Here is an 18803-nt window from a genome sequence, read left to right on the forward strand (position 1 = left end):
GAAAAAGCAACCCAGAATAAAAGGGACTAGGGAAAGAAAGGGAAGAGCTAGCTGCCAAGAGAATCAAGAACAGGAGCTGGGGGTCCAAGTGATAGCATAAAGAATAGGTCAACCTGGGTTCGATATCTGGCATCCAATGTGGTCCCCTGAGCCTACCAGTAGTAATTCTGAGTAAAGAGCCAGTAGTAATTCCTGAGAACCTCCAGGTATGGCCCCCAAACAAACAAGCAAAAAAACAAGAACAGGGACTGAGGCCAAAGTACAGTGGGGAGGGCACTTGCCTTGCATGTGACTGATCTGGGTTCATTCAACTCCCTGTAACCTATATGGTCTCCTGAGCCAGCCAGGAATGATCCCTTAGTACTGCTGGGTATGGCCCAATAACAAAAACTAAAATATAATAAAACCCAAACAAATAAAAAGAGAATTATGAACAGAGCATCAACTATTTATTGAAGTAAAAGGTAAGGGGTTTTAAAGGACTATTGAACACTGAGGAAAATTAACAAAATATATGTAAACAAAGTACTTTAGAATAAAAATATTATGAGGGACTGGAGAGATAGCACCGGGAGTGAGGTGCTTGTCTTGCAATGTGGATGTCTCCAGTTTGATTCCTGGTACCACATGGTTCCCTAAACCCCACCAGAAGTGATCCCTGCTTACAGAGCCAGGAGTCAGCCGCTAAGCACACCTAGATGTGGCCCAAAGCAAACCCCCTCAAAATAAAACATTAACAGGCTGGAGAGAAGAGATAACTCAAAGGCTGAGTGCATGTTTTTTTGCATGCAGAAGATTTAGGTTCAATTTCCAGTATTATATGGTCCCTCCTGAGTTCTGCTGGGTGTAGCCAAAAAAGCATCTGATCAGAAAAATTATGAGAAAAAAGGAAAATAACCAGATTTCTGTGTAAAAGTGAACATAATCATAATGTGCTACTTTGTTTATGAATGAACAATAGTCATCTAATCAAAATAAAATTCAGAATTAATGATTTAATTGAAATGGTTTTAAAATGCTGGGTTCGGGGGCTGGAGAGATAGCATGGAGGTAAGGCGTTTTGCCTTGCATGCAGAAGGACGGTGGTTCGAATCCCAGCATTGGCATCCCATATGCTCCCCCGAGCCTGCCAGGAGCGATTTCTGAACGCAGAGCCAGGAGTAACCCCTGAGTGCTGCCGGGTATGACCCCAAAAACCAAAAAAAAAAAAAAAAAAAAAAAAAGAATGTTGATTACTAGGAATGGGGTTTAAGGGGTAGAGAAAATGCCTTGCATATCTGAGATTCTGATGTGGGCCTCAAGATGGCAGCCCTCAACCCCACTCCAGGAACTTGGGTGCACTCACCAATGTAGCCCTGGCATGCCCCACCCCCAATATTGCTGGGAATTGACTGAGCTTCATCAATACTTGGGGAATGAAAAAGGTGTGAGAAGTGTGGCCTGGAGCACAGGCTTTGTATTTTGGAGACCGTGGTTCAATTCAAGACAGGACGGGTCCCCCAGTGCCACCAGGATAAACTGCCAGCTAAACTGCTACTTACCTGGAGTAGCCACAACAGTGGCTGCACCCCCCTCAAATAAAAGCAAATGAAAGAAAACAAGTCAAAAACAGATAGGTTAGGGGCCAGAGTGGTGGCGCAAGCGGTAGGGCATTTGCATTGCACACGCTAACCTAGGACTGACTGGGGTTCGATCCCCCCGCGTCCCATATGGTCATCCAAGTCAGGAGCGATTTCTGAGTGCATAGCCAGGAGTAACCCCTGATCACCACAGGGTGTGGCCCAAAAAGCAAAAAAATAAAAAACAAAAAACAAAAACAAAACAAAAACACCAAAAAAAACAAAAAACAAGATAGGCTAATGACTGGTGGAGAATGGGGTTGACCTGTGGGTATGGCACAGCTCAGAAGCTGCTGCTTCCAGCCTATTTGTCCTAAACACCTCTCTGAAATATATATATATATATATGTATATATAATACATATATGTATATGTACACATATATACATAAATATTTGTATGATATTATATATGTGGTTATACATATTTGGTTTGGGGGCTACACCAACAGTACTCAGGGCTTACTCTTGGCTTCGGTGCTAAGTGATCATTCCTAGCAATGCTCAAGGAATCAAACGTAGGTTGGATACATGCAAGGCAAGTGCCTTATCAACTGTCCCTATCTCTCTGGCCACCGCCCAATATAAAATCTTTTTATGTTAAAGTCTCTGTAAGATACTGTAAGAGCCAGAAAAGAATGACCTCTAGTAATCGCGTTTGATCCCCACAAGTGATTTATACATCTTCAATATTTCTCCTCCTTCCAACTCATCTCGGCTCGGAAATATTCAGGTCTTAAGTAGAAATCAATACTCTGTGCAACATATGGTACACAGGGGCAAAGAGATAATATGTCTGGACTTTAGACTGGTTCTTTAAGCAGGAGAGATAGACTCGGGAGAGTTTAAAGATAAAATTTAGTAGGGGAAGAGGCAAGTATTTGCCATCCCTACATTTGTTCCTTCTGTATGACCTGGAGTTGCGAAAGAGAATTTTATGTCAGATAAAAAGGTTTTGGCTTTTTTTTTTTTTTGGTTAGAGGAAGAAACTTGATACTCTTAGCAGTCAGTGCTCAAGTGTTAGGGAACCATGTAGTGCCAGGAATCCAAACAGGGGCTCCTCATGCAAAACACGTGCTCCAGCTTTTCTTTCTTTTTTTTTTTTTTGGTTTTTAGGCCACACCCGGCAGTGCTCAGGGGTTACTCCTGGCTGTCTGCTCAGAAATAGCTCCTGGCAGGCACGGGGGACCATATGGGACACCGGGATTCGAACCAACCACCTTTGGTCCTGGATCGGCTGCTTGCAAGGCAGACGCCGCTGTGCTATCTCTCCGGGCCCGTGCTCCAGCTTTTCAGCCCTCTTCCCACCCCCAGACAAAAAACCTTTAGAGTCCAGAGGGGTAGTATAACGGGTACGGCACTTGTTTTGCACATTACTGACCCTGGTTTGATCTCCAGCACTCAATATTCCTGAGCAACTGCCAGAAATTATCCCCAAGCACAGAGCCAGGAGTTAAGTCCTGAACACTACTGGATGTGACCCCCACCCAAAAAAAAAAAAACTGCATATGAATGCTTACAACAGTTTTATCTATAATTGCCAAATCTGGGAAGTAATCAAGATTTACCCTTCAATAGGGATTGGACAAACAAAACTATATATGAAACAATGAAAAACTATTCAGTGATAAGAAAAATGTTATAGGGGCTGACGAGGCGGCGCTAGAGGTAAGGTGTCTGCCTTGCAAGCACTGGCCAAGGAAGGACCGCGGTTCGATCCCCCAGCGTTCCATATGGTCCCCCCAAGCCAGGGGCAATTTTTGAGTGCTAACCAGGAGTAACCCCTGAGCATCAAATGGGTGTGGCCCGAAAAACCAAAAAAAATAAATAAAATGTTATCAAGCTAAGAAAAGACATGGTGTAATTTGAGTATTGCTAAAAGAAGGAGATCTGAAAGACTATGTATTTGACATTCTGGAAATGAACAAACCAGGGGAAGAGTAAAAAATCAGAGGTTGGGCCCAAATGAATAGTACAGCAGGTAGAGTGTTTGCGTTGCACACAGTCAACCAGGGTTCTATCCCTGGGGCCCTCATATGGTCCCCCATACCTACTCAATAATTCCTGAGCCCCAAAACAGGGTTAAGCCCTGAGCACTACTGGACTTAAAAAAAAAAAAAAAAGATGACAGGCTTTCAAGGACTCAAGAAGAATTAAAAGGTGGAGTGAAAGGGGTTTTTCTGGCAAGAAAATTGTATTTTATGATACTGTAATGTTAGATGCATTTATTACATGTTTGCCAAAATTCATGTACGAGGGCTCCTGAGAGATAGTAGGTAGGACACTTGCCTTTGCACATGACTAACCCAGGTCCAATCCCTGGAATCCCATTTGGTCCCCAAAATCTGCTAGGAGTGATCTGTGAGCACAGAACCAGGAGGAAACACAAAAAACTTTCTACACCTGGGACAGAAGCAATAGTACAATGGATAAGGCACTTGCCTTGCACAAAGTCAACCTGGGTTAGTTCTCCAGCATCCCATATGGTTCCCTGAGCACTGCCAGGAGTAATTCCTGAATGCAGAACCTAGCATAACTCCTCTACATCACCAGGTATGAACCAAAAACTAAAAAAAGAAAAATCATAATCCATATAACAGAAGAAAGCCTAAATGTAAACCATGGACATAGGTTACTTATAATGTATCAATACTAGGTTATCAGTATTAGCAAATGTGTTACACTGATGAAAAAATAAACAATAGGAAAACCTGAAATCTGCCTAATTTTCTCATGAACCTAAAACTGTTCTACAATATAGTCCAATGACAAGGCCTGAGGTTCAGTGGTAGAACACCTGCCTTGCATGTGAAGCCCTAAGGTTTGATTTCTGTATCAGAAAACAAAAATTAAGGTTGGTCAACTAATTTTTTACGAAATTTAGCTATTTTTCCTTCTGGTTTGGGCCATACCTCAAAGTGTACTGAGAGCTTTTTCCTGGCTCTGGGATCCCTCCTGGCAGGGTTCCAGGACCATATAGGGCTATCGAATAGAATCCTAGTCAGCTGCATGCAAGGCAAACGTCCTACCCTCTGTACCTTAATTAAACTTAGCTTTATGAAAAATATTTTCAAAATAAAAATAAAGCTGACACATAAGACTTAAATTATATCCAAGTGGAAATCAGAATATAATTTTCATATAATTTCCTCTATATAAGTATATAATGATATAATTGAGGAAATAAGTCATTTTTCCTATTAAGCAAGCTTTTCCTATTTTATGTTTGGAAATTTTAATCTGGCGCATTAATTTTATGTGGCTGAAGAGAGAAAAACCATTTTCCATTCATACGCTGCCATAGCTACCAAGGGCAGTGGGTTTCCCATAGTTACACACTGCACCCTTATCCACTATATAAACTTTGTTTTCTTTTTCAGTTTTTGAAAAACTGGTGGTGCTCAGGACTTGTTCCTGGCTTCACTCAAGAGATTACTCCTGGCAGGACTCAGGGAACCATCTGTTGGGTCAAGAGATTGAACCTGGGCTTGCTACATACAAGACAAGCTTACAATTGCTCTATTTTCTTCAGCCCCTGCCCTCAACTTTTAAGGCCAGACACTTTCCAACCTCGAATCTTAGCATAGCCTTAAAAATGCTGTAAAGCAGGGGTCAATTTACCTGGGGGCCGCAGGAGGCAAAGTCAGGGTGATCCTTGAGTGCAAAGTCAGTAGTAAGCCTTGAACATTGGGGGGTGTGACCCAAACAACTAAAACAAAACAAAACAAAAAAAGATTCCTCTAGGGCAGGGCCACAAAATGTTGTAGGCCCCCCCCCCCCCGCAAACGGCCCGTGGGCCGGGAGTTTGAGACCCCTGCTAAAGGTTTCTTAAAATCAATGGCAAGTATAACAAAGTAAAGCTTAAGATATGCTTTTCTAGGAAAGACTTATTAAAATAAATATAAGTAGAAGAGTAAAGGACCTTATTGTACATAGGTTGGCATGATGTAAACACTTTTGAAGATAGAGTTGAAGAGATAGTACATTGGGTAGGGCACGTACATAAGACATAATGGGGCCCGATCCCTGGCATCCTTTATGGTCACTAAGTATTGCCAGGAATGATTCCTAAGTGCAGATCCAGGAATAAATCCTGAATGTCACCAGGTGTGGCCCAAACATAAAATAAAAAAATATATATCTGGTTTTATCCATTAGTAACCACATAGGAGAAGATTCAGGAAAAACTCAATCACTCATAGGCTTATAACCTAACAATTTAAGTGAGGTAGTGGCCATGACTTAGAAAGGAAAATAATTAGAAAGAACCTAAGAATTGAATTGAACTGAAAAGAATTTAGAAACATAATTCCAACTGTATTATTCATGAAGCAAGAATTCACATTGGACTTTCCAGTCCATCACTCACCCAGAGAACCCTGAGGTGGCCAAGATAATATAACAATCCTATCAACAAAATGTTTATTTTCATTTTACAAGATAAGGACAGAAATCTTAAGTGACCACAGATAGAGCCAGAATACAGAATACAAACTTGGGAGTGTTTACACTCCCAGACCAGTCTTATCTTTGCTGTTCATCCCCAACAGGAAATTTCTCCTGGAATGTTTTACAACTGCAAGAAGGGAAATGAGAGCTTTATTTATTTTACATGTACTAAATGAAAGCATTATTATAAAGTCAAATCTGAAACAGAACAATACCTATAGACTTTAAACACCATTCTTTCTAGACCGAGATTAACACTAGAAGGGGCTGGAGAAATAGTATAGTGAGTAGGAGTCTTGCCCTGTATGTGGATGAGCCGGATTAGATCTCTAGTATCCCATATGTTGTCACGTGCCCTGCATCTCCACCATCCACACATATACACACAGTGGGAATAATTCTGGGATACTTAATGCAAGAGTGATCTCGGAGCATCCCTAAGTGTGGCCCCAAAACAGAACAGACATAAAGATTGTCACTAGAAATGTCCATTGGAGACCTGACAGATAATTCAGAGAACTAGTATCTGGGTTTTGCATCAGAAAGCCTGAGTTTGATCAAGGCACCTGATCAAGCCGTAACACAGCTGGGAGAGGTCCACAAGCAGCATTCTAGCAGTAGCCTCGGTGCACTGCCTTTGACACCCCTAGGACCGCCCCCCAAATCAAGAAATTGTAATAGAAATTAATCTGAGGGGCCAGAGAGATGATGCAGGAGTTAGAGTGCTTGCCTTGCATGTGGCTGAACCCAGTTCCATACGTGACACTGCATATCCCTAAATACAGAGTCTTTGAGCAATGCTGAGTGAGGAAACAAAAGGAAACGAAAAGAAAGGGGATGGGAAGGGGAGGGAAAAAGAAAAGAAAGGAAGGAGGGAGGAAAGAAGGAATTGAGAAGGGAAGGAAATTTGTATAAAATTCCACTGGTATATCAGTCATCCTTTTGTGTAAAAATAGCATCTCATGAACCACACTCTGAGAATTGCTGTTACAGTTCGAACAGAATCATCAGTGAATAATCTATCCAAGGGAACAAAAGCAGAACAAAACAACCTCTGCTTTCACCAAGCCTGGACAGAAGTTTATTGTATTTGGGGAATGAAGTAGTTGAATTAATGAAAGCGGAAGCCTAGCATCATAGGCACATAAATAACAAGTTAAAAAAAAAGGGGGGGGGCAGAAAATTAATTCAGTGGGCTGACTGCATGCTTTACATGTAGAAGGTCCAAGTTCAATCCCTGGCACCTCAAGGTCCCCCAAGTCTCATTGAGCAAACTCCCAAGGACAAGAGTAGCCCCCCTGAGCACTGTCAGATGTAACCCCAAACAAAAATCAATGAAAGATTGGAAGATTATATTTAAGAGAATAAATAAGCACTCAAGTAACCAAAAAGCTGCATTTCCAAATAGCATGCATACCACTAAAACATTAAATATATATATATATATAGTACACCTGGTAAGGTGTTTGCCAAAAAAAAAAAAAAAAAAAAAAAAAAAAACCTTTGTACATGCACATTTGACCTAGGTCCAATCCCAGTTTCCCAATATAGTTCACTAGGAGTGATAACTGAACACCACCAGATGAGGCCCTATATATATATATATATAACATATATATTATATATACACAGACAAGTGTTCAAAGACAAATATGAGGGCCCGGAGAGATAGCACAGTGGTGTTTGCCTTGCAAGCAGCCGATCCAGGACCAAAGGTGGTTGGTTCGAATCCCGGTGTCCCATATGGTCCCCCGTGCCTGCCAGGAGCTATTTCTGAGCAGACAGCCAGGAGTAACCCCTGAGCACCACCGGGTTTGACCCAAAAACAAAAACAAAAACAAAAAAAGACAAATATGAAAATATATACTATGATTCTTTTCTTTAGATCTTACAATCTATGCTAATTGTTAGGAGATTAAATCAATTATAACATCCAGGGATAAAAAGACTTGCCGTGTATGTGGCCAATCCACGTTCAATCCCCAGCACCTCATTATGCTCCTCCAAGCTCCACCAGGACTGATCCCTGAGCACTGCTAGGTAAAGCCCAAAAACAAATTTAAAAAATGCTTACCTTAAAAAAAAATAAATGAGGGCCCGGAGAGTTAGCACAGCGGCGTTTGCCTTGCAAACAGCCGATCCAGGACCAAAGGTGGTTGGTTCGAATCCCAGTGTCCCATATGGTCCCCCGTGCCTGCCAGGAGCTATTTCTGAGCAGACAGCCAGGAGTAACCCCAGACCATCGCTGGGTGTGGCCCAAAAACCAAAATAAATAAATAAATAAATAAAAATAAAATAAATGCTTACCTTGCATACCGCAGACCCAGGTTTGATCACCCGCACTACATCTGGTCCCCCAAGAACTATAAATGTAGCCTAAATAAATTGGAGCTGGAGTGATAGTACAGTGGATAGGGTGCTTACCTTGCATGCAGCTCACCCAGGTTGGACCCCTGACATCCCATAAGATCTCCCGAACACCAATAGTATTGATTCCTAAGTGTAGGAGTAACCACTGAGGATCACTAGGTGTGGGTCAAAAACCAAATACACACATCTGTTTTCAATGCAGCACTTAACACAACAGCCAGGGTATGGAACCCATCTAAATGTCCAATGTCAGGTGGATAGATAAAGAAGTTGTGGAATACCTCTGTGATATATACAATAGAATGAAGTAAAGAAGCAATCACACAGCTGCCTACAACATGGATGGAACTGGAGGGCACTGTGTTAAACAAAATAAGTTAGAGGAAAGAGAACAAAAACTAAATGCTCTAGGGCCAGAAAGATAGCACAGAGGTAAGGCATTTGCCTTGCATGCAGAAAGATGTTGGTTCAAATCCAGGCATCCCATAGGGTCCCCCGAGCCTGCCGGGGGCGATTTCTAAGCGTAGAGCCAGGAACCCCAGAGCGCTGCCAGGTGAGGACCCCCACCCCTCAAAAAAAAAATCTCTGAGCATTGCTGGGTGTGGTCCTAAAGCATCAACAACAAAAGAAAAACAAAACAAAAAGAAAAGAAAAAATAAAATACCCATCGTAGGAGAGGAGGGCAAGTGTGCATTCTATTTTGTTTTAATTATGCTTTCAATAAATGTGTTTTTCCTAAGTATATTGATAAAAGAGGCCCAAATACAAAAAAAATACAAAACTGATTTGTCAGGCAGTCAGATATTAAATATTTATGGTGTCAAAACCACAAACAGGAAAAACATTCAAAGGCTACCTATTTTAATGCTAATTCCATGCAATATATCGCACTGTGCTTGGTTTTTATGGACAGTAATTACATTGCTAACGTCTTGGGTTTTTTGCGGTTTCCAGGGTTGCATTTGGGTGGATGGGGGAAGTGAAAGGGAGAACAAAAGAGAATCTAATGTGTTCTATCAGGAAAAGTGTGTGCTCAAAAGAAAACAAAATTAACATTAGAAAGATCAGAAAAGTGGCATTTGGGGAAGCTTTTGTGAAGCAGGTGGTTAAGTTCACATTTCAGTTCTCAGAACAAGGTCAGGCTAACACACCCCAATTAAAGCAATCCACATGGGGCCTGAGTAGTGGTACAGTGGCAGGACAGACCACAGTTTGATCCCCGGGTGTCCCATAAAGTCCCCCAAGCCAGGAGCGATTTCTGAGCTCACAGCCAGGAGTCACCCCTGAGGATCACTGGGTGTGGCCCCAAAACCAAAAGGAAAAAAAAAAGCAATCCACAAAACAGGGGAAGGTAACACCCCCACTGAGTAGGTTTCCTAACTCCGACTCACCCTCACCACTCCAAATCAATTTTCAGAAATGGCATCTCCAAAAACTACCCAAAATCCCCTCCTAACCTCCTCCTTTCTAATGGGGAGACATTTATTTACCAGAAGATAGTTTACTTTCTCTTTCAAGTTCGCTGGCTTCCTCCTGGCCCACATTCAGCCATAAAAGCAACTCTCTGAGCTCCTTTCTTTCCTGGCCTCTCCCTTACAAAACAGGAGAGGTGGTGTGAGAGGTTTTCGGGGGCAGGTGGTTGGTTCTCAACCACAAACCAGTTTAAATACAGACTTGTTTGCTAAAGAAAGTTATGGATAGGAAAATAGGACTTTGCTGCCAGATACACACACACACACACACACACACACACACACACACACACACACACACACACACACACACACACACGCATGCATGCACACAGATTCGACAGGACACCTAATGTCTACAGATCACTTATCCCACTCTGCCTGGAATGCTACTTCACCCCTAAATTGTATGTCTGCTGTCCCACATTCTGTATTTTGCTAAACTAAGGAGTTTTTGTTGGCTTCTGGAAACATTCTTAACCTCTATTCCTCAAACCTTTGGTAATATCATACTTTTGCTTTGTCATGAAGAACTCTAAATAGATGTTCAAATTTTTTGGTAGTGATACATGTTTAGTGTATTAAAAACTACTGAAAATAAATGGGCCAAAATAATAGAAAACATTCTGAAAGCTGCAGAAAGACATTACAAGATATTTGTGAAATCAGGACTTCAGGGTTTGCCTGGCCTATTCCCTTTATGTGAGGCCTCCATGCTCACCAACCCAATAAAAATTCCCCTGGTCCCTATTCATTTCAGTATTTTTGCCTTTTAGACACTTTTTTTCCCCCTTTTGGGTTATGAATAGCTTTGATGCAACAGAATTTACCTGACTTTAATGTTAGATACTGCAATTATTAATAATTTGGCTACCATCCAGGCACAGTACAAAGCAGCTTATATACACTATCTTGCTTAATCCTTAGGACTACCCTGCATTTGGACCTAGGACCCATATTTCCTTAATAATAAAACTGAAGAGATAAGGGATCTTGGGATAAAACCTAAGGAGTCTGACTTACAGACATTCTTTTAACTCCATCAGCAACTTTGGACCATGAAACTGTCAAACCACAAAGCCCAGCTCAATGTGATATTACAATATTGGTTACCTTAGAAAAGCTCAAAATATAAGTTCTTTTGACCAAAATAATATAAGGTCAGAATCAAAGGTCACTTACTCTAACAGAAGTAGCATAAAGGATAACTGAATAACCCAAACTATATTGGGGACAGATATGCCTTGCCAGTTATTGTTTTGTTTTGGGGTCACCCCTGGAGGTACTCAGAACTTATTCCTGGCTCTGTGCTCAGAGATCACTTTCTGGGGGGTTCAAGAGTCTGACCATAATGGGATGCTGGGGATCAAACATTGGATTCAGTCGCATGCAAGGAAAGCATTATACCTGATACTATTACTCTGGCATCCCCTATTATTGCCTTAAAAAGTTTTTTGTTGGGCCCGGAGAGATAGCACAGCGGCGTTTGCCTTGCATGCAGCCGATCCAGGACCAAAGGTGGTTGGTTCGAATCCCGGTGTCCCATATGGTCCCCCATGCCTGCCAGGAGCTATTTCTGAGCAGACAGCCAGGAGTAACCCCTGAGCACCGCCGGGTGTGGCCCAAAAACAAACAAAACAAAAAAAAAAGTTTTTTGTTAGGGCCGGAAAAATAGAACAGAGGTGGGGCGTTTGCCTTGCATGTAGACAACCCAGTATAGATTCAGTTCAAACCCCAGCATCCCATATGGTCCCCCGAGCCTACCAGGAGCAATTTCTGAGCTCAGAGCCAGGAGTAACTCCTGAGCACCGCTGGGTGTGGCGCAAAACCCAAAAATAAATAAATAAATAAAATTCAGATAATTAAAAAAAGATTTTTGTTTTGGTGTTTGGTTTTGGCACCCCCATGGGATGCCCATGAGGATATTGCTTCAGATCCTTAAAGTTTTTTTGTTTTGGTTTGGTTTGGTTTTTGGTCACACCTGGTGATGCTTAGGGGATCACTCCTGGCTATGCGCTCAGAAATTGCTCCTGGCTTGGGGAACCATATGGGATGCCGGTGGATCAAACCATGGTCCATCCTAGGCTAGTGTGGGCAAGGCAGATGCTTTACCACTTGCGCCACTGCTCTGGCCCCCTCTATAAAAGGGGGCCAGAACGATAGCACAGGTGTAGGGTATTTGCTTAGCATGCGGCTGACCCAGGACGAACCTGGGTTTGATCCCCAGAGTCCCAGATGGTTCCCCAAGTCAGGAGCTATTTCTGAGCGCAGAGCCAGGAATAACCCTGAGCATCACTGGGTGTGACCCAAAAACCAAAAATCAAAGTTTTTTAAAAGGAATTTGTAGGGTTGAGACTCAATGGTAGAATGCCTGAATGCCTGTCTATCTTGTATGTGTGAAGCCCTGGATTCAATCCCCATCATTGTAAAGAGAGGGAAAAAAAGAAAGAATTTTTAGGGCCTGGGATCAATCTCTGGTGCCCAAAAAAACACATTTTAAAGAGTTTGTAATAAATATGTACAAGATTAAAGCTTTTCAAAAAAACCCTGAAGAAGGGTTGGAGAGATAGTACAGCAGTCTTGACACTTGTCTTACACACAGCCAACCCTAGTTTGATCCCTGGCATCCCATATGGTCTCCTAAGTCCCACCAGAATTAAGCTCTGAGCAACTTACAAGTGTGGCCCCAAAACAAACAAAGCACAAAATAAATAACTAAAACCAAAACCCTGGAGAAATAAATATGCAAGGTAAGAGAATATAAGATATATAGTAATATATATCAAAGCTATATGTAATAAATAGGACAACTTAAGTTAATGTCATGTGATCGCAATTACTATTAACAGAAGGGAAGGAGAGATGAGAGGTGCAGCCCTAAAATCTTTTTCCTCATTAGTTCTCCAAAATTCACAACTTCCACTTAGAGCTCCCTGAATATATTATGCTGCTCTAAGTTTGCACATTCACCTTCCCTTAGCCATTCAACTTTGTGGAAAGAATTCCTACTCATCCTATAAAACCCTATTCAGACATTCTCACCTGATAAAGTACTATATAGGGGCCAGAGACACAATACAGGAGGTAAGGTGACTGATTACCTTGCATGCGACCCCAGTTCAAATCCCTGGCACCAGAGCATGACCACGGGTCACTCTTGAACATACCATCAGGAATAGTACATGAGTGTTATCCAAGTGTGGTCCAAACCCCAGATAACTCCTACAAAAAAGTTCCTCTATAATACTTTCTTTCACCCCTAAAGAGAATTTCTTCCTAGATATATAATCAGAACCTAGATGTATGGAATTTTTCCTGTGTGCTAGGCATTTTACCTGCTCTATCTCACTGAATCTTCAAGCTCTGGGAGATAGAGACTATTATTCTATCCTATGATACAGATAAGATCTCAGAGGCTCATATTCTGACTAGAAAGACATAGATCTAGGATTCAGCCCCAGATCTGTGGCACTCTAGAATCTGAGCCCGTCACCTCCCTGCCCTGAGACTATGCGGACTATGCGGATGCTACACACAGTCTTAGCCTATTAATACAGGCACCAGAGGGCCAGAGAAATAGTACAGTGGTGGGAGGGTGCTTACCTTGAGCCAATGTGGGCTCAATCCCCAGCATCCGAACCTAGTCAGGAGTAATTCCTGAGTACAGAGTCAGGGAAAAACCCTGAGCATTACCACTCCCCCATCCCACTCCCCAAAAAAACAAGCACCATATAGCAATATCCTTGGATCAGACCTTTCATCATAATTGGCTCTCAATATACATTATGTACAAAGATCTGAAAACCAAGATTTGTAAAGATTTCAACATTATGATAGAGAAATGAGGACCCAGAGCTATAGCTCAGTGGTGGAGCTCTTGCCACCCTGCATATATGAGGACCTGAGTTCAATCCCCAGCACTACATAGAAACAGGGCCATAATAAATGAGATGTGTGGAGCCAGAGAGATAGCATGGAGGTAAGGTTTTTGCCTTGCATGCAGAAGGACAGTGGTTTGAATCCCAGCATCCTATATGGTCCCCCGAGCCTGCCAGGAACGATTTCTGAGTGTAGAACCAGGAGTATAATCCCTGAGCGCTGCCAGGTGTGACCCACCCCCCCAAAAAAAAAATTAAATAAATAAATGAGATGTGACTAACATAAAAATCCATTCTTACCTAAACTTTAACAATCTATTTTTTTTTTTTTTGTAGTTTTTGGGTCACACCCGGCAGTGCTCAGGGGTTATTCCTGGCTCCAGGCTCAGAAATTGCTCCTGGCAGGCACGGGGGACCATATGGGACGCCGGGATTCGAACCGATGACCTGCATGAAGGCAAACGCCTTACCTCCATGCTATCTCTCCGGCCCCAAACTTTAACAATCTAAACTTAAATGGGCCTGTTAAACTGGCAGGCCAAAAGGTGGCGGTATAAGAAGTTCTCAGGGTTCATTGGTGGAAGGAGGTTGACACTGGTGGTGGAAATAGTCCTGACTTACTGTATATCTGAAATTCAATTATGAAAAACTTTGGTAGCTCACAATGGTTTCAATAAATTAAATTTTAAAAAATCCATATATATATGTATATATATATATATATATCTTCCTTATATATCAAACAACTTACCCTCTGTGATTATTCTGATAAAATGTATCATAGTTGGCCAAAGTTCCTTAGGAACAAGTGTGCAACCACAAAACTCATTCTTTTCACCATAACTAACAAAGATTCAAACAGTCCAGTGAGGTCATATAGCTAAGAGCTTTTACCACAGCTACTCCAGAACACTAGAAGTTCATCAGAATTTGGGGATGTCCCTCGAGTATTTTTGATGGTTTCCATAAACTAACCAAAAGTTAAAAGAAACACTTTTTATTTTTTAAAAAACACTTTTTTTTAAAATAAACATTTTTAATATGAAAGACATTAAAAATAAAAACACTGCTGTTGAACATATTATGCTTTTTTTACCCAAAATATTAAGTTCGGTAAATCAGAACATATCTCTTTGGATACCGATCCAGTTTGTAAAGTCATGCCCAACAACAAATTCCCTAGAACAGAGACCCCACATGCACTGATTTACTTAGTATCTATTAATCAGTTTGGGGTATATGCCTGACACAAAGTAGATGCTGCATAATTAAATACCAGTACATGGTCCCAAGTATTTTTACAAAGAGTATCCCCTTCAGAAGGGCAAAATTGAAACTCCTTGGTCTTATATTCAACTAAGGCCCTCACAGTGATTCTTCGAAAACCATGTCGAGATGGTGATGGAGTTCCAAACTCAGGATCTCACATATGCTAAGCATGTACTCTCTCTCTTGAGTTATTTACAGAGACCCATGAATAAATCCATTTATAAGTACTTATTTCTCCCCTACCTACCTACCTACTTAATCTACCAGGATTTTGTTTGCATCAAATCACCACCCTCCTCACTCCAAATTCCATTCACCTATCAAATTCCAACCATTATTTGGAACCCAGATCAAATCTCTCTGTTGGCAAGATTTTTCTAGACAACTCTAGGTCTTTTTATAAACTGTTCTTTCCTCTCAGACATATAAGACTGGGCTGGAGAGACAGTACAATGGCACTTGCCTTGCACATGGCTGACTCAGGTTTGGTTCTTGGAATCCCATATGGCCCCATGAGCCCTGAGTGAACGCTGAGCACAGAGCCAAGAGTTAGCCATAAGCAGAGCAGGATAGAATAAGCCTATGCAAATCCTCTGTGTACTTCCTTTTTCACTTGTTATTCAATATCTCCTTAGATTCTTTTAATTGCCTTTTTGTTTGGTTGTTTTCAAGCCACACCCAATGGTTCTCAGGGTTTACTCCTGGCTCAGTACCAGGGATCACTTGGAGGGATTTTTATGGGGTGCTAGGAATTGAACCAAGTTGGCTGCATGCAAGGCAAGCTGCTGTACTGCCTGCTGTACTATCTCTCCAGCCTCCTTCCTTGGAGTCTTCACAAAATATACAGGTTTGACCATAAAGGTGCTTAGCTGCCTTGTGCAAATGCCTATTTCTTTACCTCAAGTCCTTATCTGCCGAGTGAGGCTAATGCTATATGAACTTCCCACCTCTTGTGGGTCAAATCACAGCTATTTCTTAATGGTTTTTTCTTCCCCCTAGAAATAGAAAAAGCTTAAGATGCATGGATTTGCTAATGGTTCTTCGCGGTAGATGTGCTAACGGAGATAAATAAATATCAACTGATAGACTTGTACTAAAACAAATTGCAGGGGGCAGGGGAGCTTATTGTAGACTTCGTTCCCTCATCTCATTATGCAAACTTCTGTTCATACTCCAATCTGACATATGGAATAAGTCAACAAACATGTTGACTCCAAAAACAGACATGTTTAATAGAAAACAAACTAGAAAATTGGCTGAATCCAATCATAATAAGTCGAGATCCATGTAAAATATTGAGAAGGTATACTTACTCTTCTGATGGAAAGTTACAATCTACACAGAATAAACATTCCTATTAGGGGTTTTCTCACAAACCAGCGGCACACAGTTCATATTGTTAATAAGAAAGAGTAGCCTGACACACATCACATAGTTAATAAGAAAGAGTCACTGAATAGGATATAGAAGGCAGTGTACTACACAAGTCAGAAACTATTTGGATAGAAGCTTAAATTTTGCTAATTTAATCACGCCCACACCCCACCAAGCCCAGGTAAAAGTTTGCACACACCCAAAGGCCCGCCAAGGCCAGCCAGTCTTTGTCTCTCTCCTCTGCATTTGCCCAAGATCTTGGCTCAGAGACAGAAATCTCCCACTCATGATTGGTTCACTCTGTTCTGTGCAATTAAGCAACACCACAATCCAGTAAAAGGCCAGGGCTCGATTATTTTATCTTCCGGCTCAGTTGACCAGGTGTTTATAAAAGAACACGGTCCAGGCGGAGAAGGAAAAAAAAAGGGGGGGGGGGATCATTTCACGCTAATATCTGGCTTGATAGAGGTTGGATTTTTATTGCGCTGGTTTGTCTTTTCTGATTTGCTTGCTTCGTTTTTTGTTTTTGTTTTTTCTTTTTAGAAGAGGGTGGGGGGAAGCATGGCTTAACCGAACAAAACCAGAAGGGAATTTAGAAAGAGAACAGGACTGTCAATTACCCCGACAGGAAACTTGACTCTTAGGCAAGAGTCAACCAACCAACCAGTCCGTATAGAAGACGGGAGAAGGAGAGAGACAGATACGACTCCTGATTCCAGCGGGCATGACGGGCTGCCCCTTGGCGGGCACGCGCTGGGCACAGTCAGGCCAACAGCATAGTGGCCGGGCCGGGCCTGGCGACCTGTGATCCTGCAATCTTCGTAACCAACACTCTCCAGGACCGCAGCAGAGTCCCCAGCACCCCGAAATCGGAGCAGGAAGTCAGAGAGAGGCCCCCTCATTCTTGCACCCCATGATCCACTACCCCCCTCAAACATAGAACCCCTTTTCTGGCAACTCCCAGAATGAAACTTCATTCCAAGGGCCTCCCCGTGCCCCCCAAATACCCACCCCCAAAAAAGTCCTTTCAGAGGCCCCCTCCTGTCACTCAGGAGAACTGTCTCTTTAGCCCTTTAGCTGTCCCAGTGTCCCCCCCACACCCACACCTCCTGCCTCACTCAAGTTTCCCTCCATAAGTGCCCCCCAAACAGCCCCGATGCTCTCTCTCAGCCCCTCCAGACAGACAGCCCCAGATCTGGCTCCCCCGGCCCTATCCCCCCAAAAGTCCCTTCAGAGGCCCCCTCCTGTCACTCAGGAGAGCTGTCCCTTTAGCCCTTTAGCTGTCCTCGTGTCCCCCTACACCCTCACTTCCCGCCCCACTCGTTTCCCTCCACAAGTCCCCCCCAAACATCCCCTCCAGACAGACACCCCCAGATCCGGCTCCCCCGGCCCCACCCTGCACGCCCTCCTTCACCTGTTTCTCCCTCGGAGGCCCGACAGGCCGAGGACTTGCACTGCCGCCGGGGTGCGCGCGCCTCGGGGGTTCCCTCAGGCCTCAGGACCTCTCTCTGGCTCGCCGGCTGGAAGCAGGAGCGCCGATCGTCAAGGATCTAGTTCGGGCTCCCCCTGGGCCGCGACGCGCGTCCGAACCCCAGATTCCCCCCTCCCCGTCCAGGCCGCCTGCTCAGCTCCGGAAACCACTGAATTGCACCCGCTCTAGCCAATCCCCGCCCAGTCCTCCGGCCCGGTCCAGACTTACTGTTCTTCATAATTCATGAGACGGCCACATGGCTCGGCCAATCAGAGGCCGCGGTGAAGCAGAAGCCCCACCCGCCGACCAATGAGAAGAAGCGTCTAAGAAAAGAGGCGTGGCCCAAGCGAGTCCTGGGAACGCCCCCCACCCCACGCCGGCTGTTCCAATGATTCACCGCTCCTCCCTCCTCCGCAGCTGCTGGCGGGGGGGGGGGGAAAGAGCCGAGAAGCCTAAAGCGGAGAAGCCCGGAGGGAGGGAGGGCAGATGACCGGAATGTCCTGCTGCAAACTCAGCTGAGTTCCTGGCAGTGTGTGACGTCAAGACACTTTAAATGCCCCTGATGCGTCTCTTTCTCTCTCCAGCCTGCTGTTCTCCCTCTATTTCCCGGCCATTTGGAACTACACGGGGGCGAGGTTGGAAGTCACTGACCACGTGGAAGTCCGCCAGTGACTCTGATCGCAGATCCTGCTTGATCCTCACCTTCCCAAACAAACACCTTAACTTGAGTTTCTGGGCACAACTCCCCCCCCCCCCTGCACAAAAGAACATAGGTGACTTTTGGTCTATTTCTGCCTTGCGTGAGTCGAGACACACACCCGGAAACATGACGTGGAAATAGAGTAATTGCTAGAGTGCGTGGGGAGAGGAGAGAGTAGTGGATTAGATTAACCCCTATCCTG

General features: G+C 43.3%; 1 protein-coding gene across 1 annotated transcript in view; it reads right to left on the minus strand.

The window, feature by feature from the left end:
• Positions 1-18051, minus strand: part of STAT3 (signal transducer and activator of transcription 3) — a 66383-nt gene extending 48332 nt beyond the window's left edge. The window contains exon 1 of the mRNA XM_049781710.1: positions 17845-18051. The gene's annotated coding sequence lies outside the window, so the exon portion shown is untranslated. The remainder of the gene's footprint in view (positions 1-17844) is intronic.
• Between the last annotated feature and the right edge of the window lie 752 nt (positions 18052-18803).

The sequence above is a fragment of the Suncus etruscus genome, chromosome 1 (genome assembly GCF_024139225.1).
Source record: "Suncus etruscus isolate mSunEtr1 chromosome 1, mSunEtr1.pri.cur, whole genome shotgun sequence".
Taxonomy (NCBI): domain Eukaryota; kingdom Metazoa; phylum Chordata; class Mammalia; order Eulipotyphla; family Soricidae; genus Suncus; species Suncus etruscus.